Here is an 11728-nt window from a genome sequence, read left to right on the forward strand (position 1 = left end):
CACCTTTTTATTTAAAAATAACTATAGTAGGCAAAATTGAGCAAAATCGAATATTCCAATTAGCCATAGCTAATTAGGAATATTACAGTGTCCCCTGGCAAAATGTTGTTTTTCCTCAAGCAACTGAAGTGCTAGATGCTGCAAAATGTTCTCACTCTCCCAAGTGGCATCCTCATCCGGTAAATTCTTCCACCTCACCAAGAATTCCCGGATCGTTCGGCTCCACAGTTGCCTCTCCTTGGTATCAATAATAGCCTCTGGCTGTAACACCAAATGCCCCTCATCATCCGTGGGTGGTAGCTCATCTATCACTGTCACATGCTGCCCCAATGCCTTCTTCAATCATGATACATGGAAAATGTTATGAATCTTGCTACCTTGGGGCAGCTCCAACTCATATGCTACCTGTCCGATCCTGCGTATCACCCTGTATGGCCCGTAAAAGCGGGGCTTGAGCTTTTCAACCCCCTTCTGCTTCAGTGTCGACTGTCGGTATGGCTATAATCGTAGATAGACCAAGTCTCCTACCTCAAACTATCTCTCCACCCGACCCCTGTTAGCTTACAGCTTCTGCTGGTTCTGCGCTGTAGCCATGTTATCCTTGAGAGCTCGAAGAATATCCTGACTCTCTTGGATCCAAATCTTGGCACTCGGAGCCTTGCTAGCACCAAACATCACGTCAGCAAAAGATAAGGGATGATATCCATACAAAGCATAGAATGGTGACATACCGATGGACATGTGATGTGTAGTGTTGTAGCAGTATTCCCCCAGATGCAGCCACTTCAGCCATGCTCTCTGTTGTCCACTGACATAGTTACGCAAGTGGCCCTCCAGCCACTTGTTAACTATCTCTATTTGTCCGTCTGCCTGTGGGTGGTAACTGGTACTCGGTGTCAACTCTGTCCCCACTAGTCGAAAAAGCTCCTGCCAAAACCTGCCTATGAAATGGCTGTCCCTGTCACTAATGATCGTCTTAGGAAGACCATGTAGCCTGAAGACCTCTCTAAAGAATAGCTCGGCCACTTGTGCTGCTGTGTAGTGTGCGGATATGGCAAAGAAATGGGCGTACTTTGTCAGTGGATCAACGACAACAAAGATACAATCCTTGCCCTGTACCACGGGCAACCCTGTGATGAAGTCCATCGAAATGCTCTCCCATTTCCCCTCCGGAATGGGAAGAGGCTGCAATAAACCCGCGGGATGGCTCATCTCCCCCTTTTTCCTCTGGCAAACGTCGCACTCACGGATATGTTGGAGTACGTCCTCCTTGAGGCCCTTCCATGAGAACCTCTCCCTGATGGCCCTGTAAGTTTTGGTGAACCCTTGATGGCCGGCCAATGGTGAATAATGTGATGCCTGGAGTATCTTCTTCTTGAGCTGAGACCCCTCAGTCAAGAAGATCCGATCCCTGTAGTAGATGATCTCATCGATCACCCTATACCTATTGTCTACCACCTACCCATCCAGAATCTCACATGCAAACCTGTGCTTGGAGTACTCTACTAAAAGTCGAACCCTCCACTCTATGTCCAAACTCATAAGAGACAACGTGGCTGGTCTACGTGAAAGGGCATCTGCGACCACGTTGTTCTTGCCCTTGACATACTCAATGTCAAAGTCATATGCTTGGATCTTGCTGATCCACTTCTGCTGCCTCTCTTGTAGCTGCTTCTGCTCCAAAAAGAACCTGAGGCTATTGTGATCAATGCTCACCCTGAACCTGTTACCCACTAAATACTGCCGGAACTTGGCCAACACATGCATGATGGCCAACATCTCCTTGTCGTATATAGGATACAACCTCTCGTGCGGAAGGAGCTTCCGGATCTCATAGGCTATAGGGTGACCTCCCTACATCAATACTGCACCGATCCCCTCTCTTGACGCATCACACTCCAAAATAAATGGCTGCGTGAAATCTGGTAATGCAAGCACTGGGCAGCTGCCCATAACCTCCTTGAGCCTGTCAAAGGCTCGCTGCGCTATATCTGTCCAACTCAATGCCCCCTTCTTCGTCAAATCTGTCAGGGGTGCAGCAAGCTGTGGTAAACCCTTGATGAACTTCCGGTAGTAGGTACAAATGCCAATGAACCCCTGAAGTTCTGTCACATTCCTTGGCTCTGGCCAATCTCTAATGGCCTTGATCTTCTCCTCGTGGACTCTCACTCCGTCCACCCCTATGATACAACATCTCCGTTAACCCAAACTCACACTTGGAGAGTTTGGCATAGAACTGCTGCTCCTGCAAGATACGCAACACTGTCTCGATGTGCTGGAGATGCTCCTCCCAAGTCCTGCTGTAAATGAGAATGTCATCAAAGAATATCAACACAAACTTTCTCAAGTGACTGCGGAAGATGTGATTCATGCACAACTGGAATGTGGCAGGGGCGTTGGTTAGCCCGAAGGGCATCACCAAAAACTCAAAGTGTCCATAGTGACACCTAAAGGTGGTCTTGGGAATGTCCTATTCCCTCACGCAAATCTGATGGTACCCAGATCTCAAATCAATCTTTGAGAAGAACCGTGCTCCTCTCAACTCATCCATCAACTCATCAATCCTGGGTATGGGGTACCTGTGCTTCAGGGTCTTCTTGTTCAGGGCCCTGTAGTCAATGCACATCCTCATCGTACCGTCCTTCTTCTTCACCAACACCACGGAAGAAGCGAAAGGACTCGTGCTCCGCCGAATGTGCCCAAGAGCCAGCAACTCCTGGATAGCCCGCTCAATCTCATCCCGATAGGCCTTGGGGTGCCTATAGGGGGTGGTAATCAGTGCCTGTATGCCCCGCCCAAGCTCAATGGTATGCTCAAACCCCCGGTCTGGTGGCTGCCACGGCGGAATCTCCCCAAACACTATGGCATATCGGTCAAGGATGGACTGTATCTCTGGATGTACTATCTGTCTTATAGTCCTTGCCTCTGATGCACGCAGCTCCACTGCCCACTCTATATCTCCCTTCCGGAAGACTGCCTCCATCCGATGAGCCGAAACAGTCTGAGGCGGATATGTGTGTTGTCCCCGTATCTTCTCATGCCTCCCTGTCTTCTCATCATCCCACTCCATCTCTAGGGTCTTCCAATCTGTCGTGACTTTCCCTAGAGTGATGAGCCACTGAACACCCAATATCATGTTGGTGTCCAGAATATCGACCACGAAAAAGTGGTCAGTCAATGTGTAGGTGCCCATCGTCACTGATAGCTCAAGAACATAACGAGCACACATCATGGTCTGATCTCCTGGGACCAAGACTAAAAACCCATCGAAGCTCTCCGTCTGTATACCTCGCTGCTCAACCATTTGTGCATCGATGAAGTTGTGGGTCACCCCACTGTCAACCAAGACTGATACCCGCTGGCCACGTACTGTCCCCGTACGCATAGCGTCAGATACTTGGGAACTCCTCGCAACGCTGCAAGGGCCCCTCCGGTGGGTGCAAAAGATGCACCACCTACTGCTGGTAGGTGAAGGTGGTAAAGGTCCCTGTACAGCATGGCTATCTCCTGCCTCAACATCATCCTCGTGATCCTCTTCTCCACTGCTCTCAGAGAAGACCTCAATAAAATGTGCTTTGCCAGCAACACATCTATGTCCCGGTGCCCACGGCTCCTGACATGTGAAGCACAACCGCTTCTTCTTCAACTCCCTCCTGGCATCATCATCAGGCTGCACTCGTCCTGGGTTCCCCTTTGGAGGTGGAATCCTCACATCCTTCCCCTTAGACTGGAAAGTCTGTCTCTGGGGGTAAGGTGTCCGGGTCCTGGGTAAGACATCCTGTAAGTCTCGGGTCCAGCTGATAGCATCCTGGAGTGTGGCTGGTCTAGTGGATTGGACTAGACCCTGAAGTGGCTCTGCTAACCCCTCAACATACATATAGACCCTCCGTGCCGTGGATAGGTCTGGCACCATCATGGAGACCCTCAAGAAATCTGCAGTGTAGGTCTCTGGGCTCCCTGTCTGTTTGAGTCTCGTCAACTCAACAAAATGCTGCTCTGGATCCCTCCGATCAAATCGCTCCATCAATCTTGTGGTAAACTCAGCATATGTCATCACTATAGAGTGCCCGAGTGTAACCATCCCATGAAACCACCAATCCTGGGCCTCACCATACAAATGTAATGTTGCCACCTTGATGGCCTCTGTCTCCAACATCTGGTTAAGCTGGAAATAAATGTCCAGCTTCTCCACCCAAGACTTTGTCGAACTGTTTGATGAACCATCAAACGTAGGCAAGTGGAGTCTACTCCCTACACGGTGGGTGTCACCATCATGGTAATGCCGGTACCCTCTGTGATGGTCACGGGGTCTACTATCCCGCTGGAGCTGAACAAAATCTCTAAATGAGAGGGCTTCCCTGAACTCCTGCCCATAGGCCTGGTACCCTGCAAAATAATCGCCCACGTGTCCGGGCTCTGACTGAAATGCCAATGGAAATACCTTGCCCGAGCAGGCACTCGAAGTCCCCCGGGGCTAAGGGTGAGATCTCCGAACGGAGACACTCAACGCACTAAATAGTGTTGCAGACTAGCTAAATAGCCAGCGTGCTCTAAGTCGAAATGACTATCACAAATGCTCATAACTGAATGATCCAAAATGAGGGAGCTCCTCTCTCCTTTATAGCATTGGCCCTTCTCCAAAACCCTAAAGCCCAAGCCACGTGCTTCCTATCCATCTGCGCAGTTCCAAGTGTCTGCGTGGGCTCCCATCTCTACGTGGTCCTTTGGCCTTCCTCCCTTGGCTCCTCTTAAGTCACAACGTTGTGCTACCTAGGAAGTGACTGTATTCTAAAGGTGAGTTATGTCCCCTTCACCTTTTTATTTAAAAATAACTATAGTAGGAAAAATTGAGCAAAATCGAATATTCCAATTAGCCATAGCTAATTAGGAATATTACAGAACTTCCAGGAGGGAAGTCAAGACTCAGAGGGAGTCCAGAAAAGGAGCCGAGATGGCAATGAACGGACTGAGGGATCAAGACAGGTTGGATGGGGCCTCCAATTTTGTCATCTGGAAGGCCAGGATCTTGTTTGTTCTGGATAGACATCGCATCAAGGGCTTCGCCTTGAGAACCATGGCTATCCCAGTCGACCCAGCTGATAATGAAAGGTATGAGGATGCAATGGGGAAGGCAAAGTGCATAATCCTTGATGGGGTCAAGGATCATGGAGTACCACATATTGCCTAGAAGAACATGACAAAGGAGATGTGGGATACCTTGACGACATTGTATCAGGGCACTTTTGTGTAGAGGAAGATGCTGTTGGAGAATCAGCTGCGGTTGTATTAGATGTAGAAGGGGGAGCAGATAGATGTATATCTCAGCAAGTTGCAAGAGATTCGGAACCAACTTACTTCCATAGGGGCCACACCGGATCAAGAGTTCATGGTGAGGACCGCCCTGAATGCAGTCTCTGAGGATTGAAAGACATTTGTCCAAAGCATTTTGGGCAGAGATGATCTTCCAAGATGGGAAGAGATGTGAGCAGCTCTTCGCCAAGAAGAGATCAGACAGTTAACCAAGGCGGGAAGTAGTAGCAAAGGAGGTCGAATCAAGAAAGAGCAGGAAGAGTATGCGGCGTTGGCATCTACGGGACAGCAACAGAAGAGGAAGAAGAAGGACATCTCCAAAGTAAAGTGCTTCCAATGTGTGGAGCTGGGTCATTATGCAACCCAGTGTCCTAGGAAGAAGAGTAAGGGAGAGGATTCTAACTCCAAGGCAGCTCCGGTTAAGGCGGAGAAAGAAGTTGAGACGGATGACAATTGTGCCATGAGTGCTCATGCACCTCTAGAGAAGAGGTGGGGTGACATCGAGCTATAGTTAGGAGGACTACAGAAGATGAGGGGCAGGATCCTTGAGGTACCCAAACTCTTGGATCATATCCATCTACAGGAGCCCCGAATGACAGTAGCAGGATGACAGATGTCGATAGAAGTAAGATGCGGATGGAGCGACAAGGCAGTGCTAGAGTGCAGAGGTCTATAGTAGCGTAGTGGGGGTTACAACAATGTGAGAAGCACATAGGTGGTTGCAGTAGTGCGAGAGGCACAGTGGAGGTTGCAGCAGTGCGAGAGGCACAGAGGTGGTTGCAGCAGCGCAGAGGCAGCAGAGAAAGCACCAGATAGCAGCAGAAGTAGCTTCAGCATTAGGAGGCTTCCAGATTGACAAGGATGTCAGGATTTGGGTAGATCAGTTACTTACTTATCGGTAACTGAGTTGCAGTGCAGCAGTTAGCAATGGCAGTTCTATGGGCAGCATGTTGAGAGAGAGATGTAGTACGGATGTAGCAGTGGCAGTGGTAGAGCCATGGGTAGTAGTACTATAGCCAGTAGTGTAGTGGATGTAGAGCAGCAGGCCCAGCATCAGCACAGGTACCGATGCTGGAGGATAAATTTTATGTTCAGTGGTGGAGCATTACTAGAGCACATTCCTTGTTGAGAGGGAGTGTTGATTTGGGATAGCATTGGACGTGCTCTAGCCATGAAAAATGGTGGAGAGGCTAAAGCACATGAAATCTCCAAGACCCAGAAATGGTTTGGGGAAATTCCACCCGGTTAGAGAGATATTAAAATAATTAATATTTTTAATGGATTTTCTAAGTCTAAACTTAGGAAAATTAAAATATTAATGGGTGTTAATATAAAACTAGGTGAGAATGTTCTAAATAACATGGATCAAGCCAAATCTAATCTTAGTTGTTGATTAGAGACTTAATCTCGGCCGTTGAAGACGCAACAGGAAAAATATAAGAGGAGGCTTGAGGGTCAGTTGGAGACACACCAAGATTGATCAGTTAGTTCGATTTTCTAGAGCAAGGTTTGCTGAGAAAATTCGAACAAGTGATCTGAGTTGCAGTGAGTACATAACAGAGAGGCAGAGATATGCCAGAGAGCCTGCGCAGTGATTGAGGAGGCTACGCAAAGGAAGCAGGAGCCACACAGAGGCAGCTAGAGACTGTGCAGAGGCTGAGGGGCTTGTGTGGGTGACGCAGAAGGCTAGAGAGTTGACGCAGAGAGGCAGATGGCTGACACAGGAGGTTCTAGAGCTACGCAGAGGTTAGCAGGGATGACGCAAAGCCTTGGAAAAGCATTGGAAGAATTTTCGTGATTGTAGAGAAGCTGAATATCTGCTTCCAAGAAGAGGTATTACTACCATGTAGAAATCTTTGTTGGGTGAGCCAGTTTGGCACCCTAGTTGTACTCAAGAAAGCTGCTTAATAATAAAACCCTCAGAACTACTACACTGGTTTTCCCAAGTTGGGTTTTTTCGGAGGCGATTGTCCAAAAATAACAGTGTCCCTTGTGTGTTTATCTGTTATTTCAATTGATGATCTGTAAATGAGTTGAAACTGCACTTGTGTTTATTTTCGGTATTTATATGGTTAAATAACTTGTTAAGGAATAAACAAGTAGGTGAAATAAACCAAATAATGCAGTAGGAATTTCTGACGTGGCAGACTTAGAAATTTCAACACTGGGAAAACCCATGCAATACTCGTGATTGTACTGGGAAAACTCGCGCTACACTTGTGGCTAATCTGGGCTAACTGCACTATGGAATACTTCAGTCACTTGCTTCTACATCTTTTCTGCCCCTCTGACACCTTGCTACTCAATATTTGACTTGATCACCCTTGTTGAATCACTTGCATTGGAGAATAAATTTGTCTAGTCACTGAGTATCTGCAACTTGTCTCACACTCTGAAGTGCATCTCACCTTCAACTATTCTCCAAAGTGTATTCTCCATCTACCCATTGACTTCTTTATATAATCTCCAATTGAGACTTCAACAACCATGATTAAAACTTAATCAATGGTTGAGATTATCTCTAAGTCGATCCATGTGAGTTTCTAGATAATTCACACCTTTCTCAATTAATTTCTCTTAATTAACCAATTTTTACTATGTTAGACTTAGGAAATTTTTAATTATGGTTAATTAATTTTGTTGATCCATCTCTAGGTGGAATTTCCATAAATGATTTCTGGGTTTTGGAGAATTCATGTGTTTTAGCCTCTCCACAAAGCTTTGAGACTAGAACACCTCTGATGCTACAAAAACTAACAAGAAATAGATGCACACGCACACAATAAAATTGACACCGTTATTTTGGAGTACACGTCCCTGGGAAAACCCCAAAAGGAAAACCGGTGTAGCAAATGAGGGTTTATTACATTGGAAAAATATACTAGAGATCCCAGATATCCTCTGCAAATCAACTCAGTTCCTTTGCCCTGCTCGCACCCCACACTGGAAACCTGCCTGGAATACACAATGTTGGCTTTGTACAATTTGGACAGCCATAGATCTGCCTAAAACTAAGCCGTCTAGCCTCCCTCTACCTCTGGAATGAATTCACTTTGCCTTCCGGACACTAATCCGGCCTCTAACAACTGAACAAACCCTCTTCCGAAAACTCGCACTACTGGACTATCTAATTCACACTGCACAAATCGACCTCTTTTGCAGGCAATTCAGTCTCCTCTTTTCCTTCCTGCTAGACACTGGAAACTGAGGAAAATCTCCTCTGGATCTCTTCTCCCAAATCTCTGTTGCTTCCTCTCTCAGATGCTCTTCCCTTTGGCTTGAACTGTGCTCTCGCTAAAAACTGTGAACTGGGTAGCTCAAATTGCCTTGCTCACAATGATCACACTGATGCTATCTCCAAGCCCTTCGACGTGCTCTTATAATGTTTCATTGGAGTCTCAACAGCCATGATTAAATCTCTATCGATGGCTAAGATCAATTAGACATTATCAATAGAAGTCTCTAAAGCTATCTCGAACATCCTTAATTAATTAACTTTAATTTATTACTTTTCCTAAGTTAGACTTAGAAAATATTTTAATTATGGCAAATTAATTTAATTAAAGTGTTTCCCAAGCTTATCTCACGAAACCTGTTCTAGGTTTTGGAGATCTCGTGTTTCTTAGCCTCTTAGCATCATCTGAGACTAAAACACATGTCTGATGCTATCATATCCATCAAAAACTAACATGTATAAATACAGAAAAACAGTTGTATGGACCTTTCAAGAATGTCTGGCCATTCACTGTCACGCACTCTATGCAAAACTTTAGTGGTACAATTAGTGAATTAATTGCTTCAAGTCCTGTATGGTTTGCTGCATTTTTTTTTTCCTTTATGACACACCTATCCAAATTAACGAAATTCCTAAGAATGTTTGGTCTAGTGGATTGTGTGAAATTGCAAGTTCGATAGTCCTGTACAGACTTTGTTCTGCAGTTGTTTCATATCCTGAATATACACTGATAAAGTAACGTAAACCATTTGTTATTGTATAGCTTGAATCTTCATTTCAGCATTAGTATAAATTGAAAATTGATAAAAGAGCCCTTAATTTAATAAACATGTTAAAATTATGCAGGCTGCCTTCCAAGTTATGGTACTATTAACTCTCTACTACAAAGGGATTGATCTGCTACACTTGGATGGAACGAAGGAGAGAAAGGATATAGTCAGAAATACCACCATTTTCAATACATTTGTCTTTTGCCAGGTTTGTACCCAATCCCGCTATTCGATAAACGTTGGAATTAAAATTAAGGTAAAGTTTCTTATAAGCCATTTCAATCTTGTGCAAGGTGTATGGCATTAGTCGCCATTTTGTTTCAGCTAGTGCATTGAGAGGGAGAGAGGGCCATTCCATTAATAGTGTCCTATAAAAAGTTTCATGTATAGGATTCGTCAAGTCTCAATGCATATAGAATCTAGATACTTGAAGAGAGAGACAAGATCTAGGACTTGGATCGACCTTTTGAATCAGTTTTCCTATCGTTAATAAAAGTTTATCTTGATACAGTAAGAAGTAGTTTCTTAGAATTCTACAGAATGAGGCCTTCTCCAATTGCTATTTGGTAGTGGTATTACAGTTACCACTTATTTTTCACTAATGGAGTTTGTGTATTTGGAGTTCTCTACTACAATGACTTTTTCACTCCTTTTTCACAGTCTAGCATGGTAAATTGCAGTTATTCAATGAAATAAATGCATGGAAACCAGAAGAGTACAATGTCTTTGCAGGGATACTCGAGAATCAGATGTTTGTAAGCGTTGTTGTTCTAAATATCATATTCCAGGTATGTTTTGTCTCTCTTTTCTGGCCTTGCCATATGAGTATTTCATTTGACCAATATTACTTATCTGGAAGAATGATGTGTATGTAATCTGTTGTTATTTTCCATGAATTCATGCTCTCTAGAAAACCCATGTTGGTTCTCGCAATGCAGGGTTTAATGGTCGAATTCCTCAATAAATTTGCTAAAACAACAAAACTTTCCTGGAAACAGTGGCTTATTTCCATCGGAATTGGATTTCTAAGGTGTGTACAAATTTTAGTGCTAAAATAGATTCAATTATTCTTGAATGGCATTTCTTGGAAAATTGACAGAATAAATGTGTCATGAACAGTTTGCCAGTTGGATATTTTCTCAAATTTATAAAGGTTCCAAGGAAACCTATCATCATGACCCATAAAATCAGGAGGAAGCACAGAAGCAGACAAGATAGACATGCACATCAGCAATCTGTCAATGAACAGCATAATGTTGAGCAAACTACTTGGTATATTTGGACATTCTCAATGCCATAGAATGAGGTGTTAAATAAAATTTACTGTTAATGCGACCTCTACTCATCTATGATTGATAAACTACTTTATTCACTAGTTGGTTATAGGATTGCCAAACCATTTTGCCAACCTTTTTTTTTAGATTGGGTGCCTGTTGCACGAGTGATTAAGGGCTTTGTTTCAAGGGGGGCCAAGCTATCTTATAGGGGATTTATAGTACCCTGTGAGTTGAAGGAGACAGACAGCAATAGTTCAAAACTTTGCCTAAAAGTTCTTACCCGTTAGGGAAGTGTTTTGAAATGGCTGCTTGATGTGAATGTCTAACTTTCACAGCTATACTTCTGGAATATTTACAATGCTTATATTCTGCAATTGATTTTCTTTTAACAACAGAAGGCAGTTGTATGGAGTCACGGACCTTTCAAAAATGTCTTCCCATTCAGCGGCATGCATTGTATGCAAACCTTTAGTGGTATAATTAGTTGATTAAATGCTTCGAGTCCTCTATGGTTATTCGGTTTTTATTTTCCTTTCCCTGGGACAGTGGCTTATTTCCATTGGAATCAGAATTCCGAGGTGTATAAAAATTATAGTGCTCAATAGATTCAACTATATGCATGAATGCCATTTCATGGAAAACTGACAGATTAAATGTGTCATCAACAGTTTGCCAATTGGATTTATTCTAAAATTTATAAAGTTTCCAAGGAAACTTATCATCATGACTGCCAAAGTCAGGAGGAAGTGTGGAAGTGGACCTGATGGACTTGCACATCGGCAATATGGCAATGAAGAGCTTGATATTGAGCAAACTACATGGTATATTCTGGATATTCTCAATGCAATGGAGTGAGGTGTTAAATAAAATTTACTTTTTAACCGACCTCTATTAGTCTATGATTGATAGATTACTCAATAGTTAGTTATATGATTGCTAGTCCATTTGCAAGCCTTCTCTCTAGATTGGGTGCATATAGCATGAGTAATTAAGGGCTTTTTTCAAGGGAGGCCAAGCTAGTTTTTACAAGGGATTTAGATTCTCTCTCTTTCTCTCTCTCACACACTAATTTCTGTCATCTTAACCTTGCATGCAGATCAATCTTGTAAAGAAGGCATCCACTGTAGCAACTTTGA

The 11728-nt window shown here is 44.1% G+C and overlaps 1 pseudogene; it reads left to right on the top strand.

The window, feature by feature from the left end:
* Window positions 1-11447, top strand: part of LOC149228755 (calcium-transporting ATPase 5, plasma membrane-type-like) — a 396645-nt pseudogene extending 385198 nt beyond the window's left edge.
* The last annotated feature ends 281 nt before the right edge of the window (window positions 11448-11728 follow it).

Source organism: Pinus tabuliformis, chromosome J, assembly GCF_031772625.1.
Source record: "Pinus tabuliformis cultivar Carrire ecotype Pingquan chromosome J, CPIR1, whole genome shotgun sequence".
Classification (NCBI taxonomy): Eukaryota; Viridiplantae; Streptophyta; class Pinopsida; order Pinales; family Pinaceae; genus Pinus; species Pinus tabuliformis.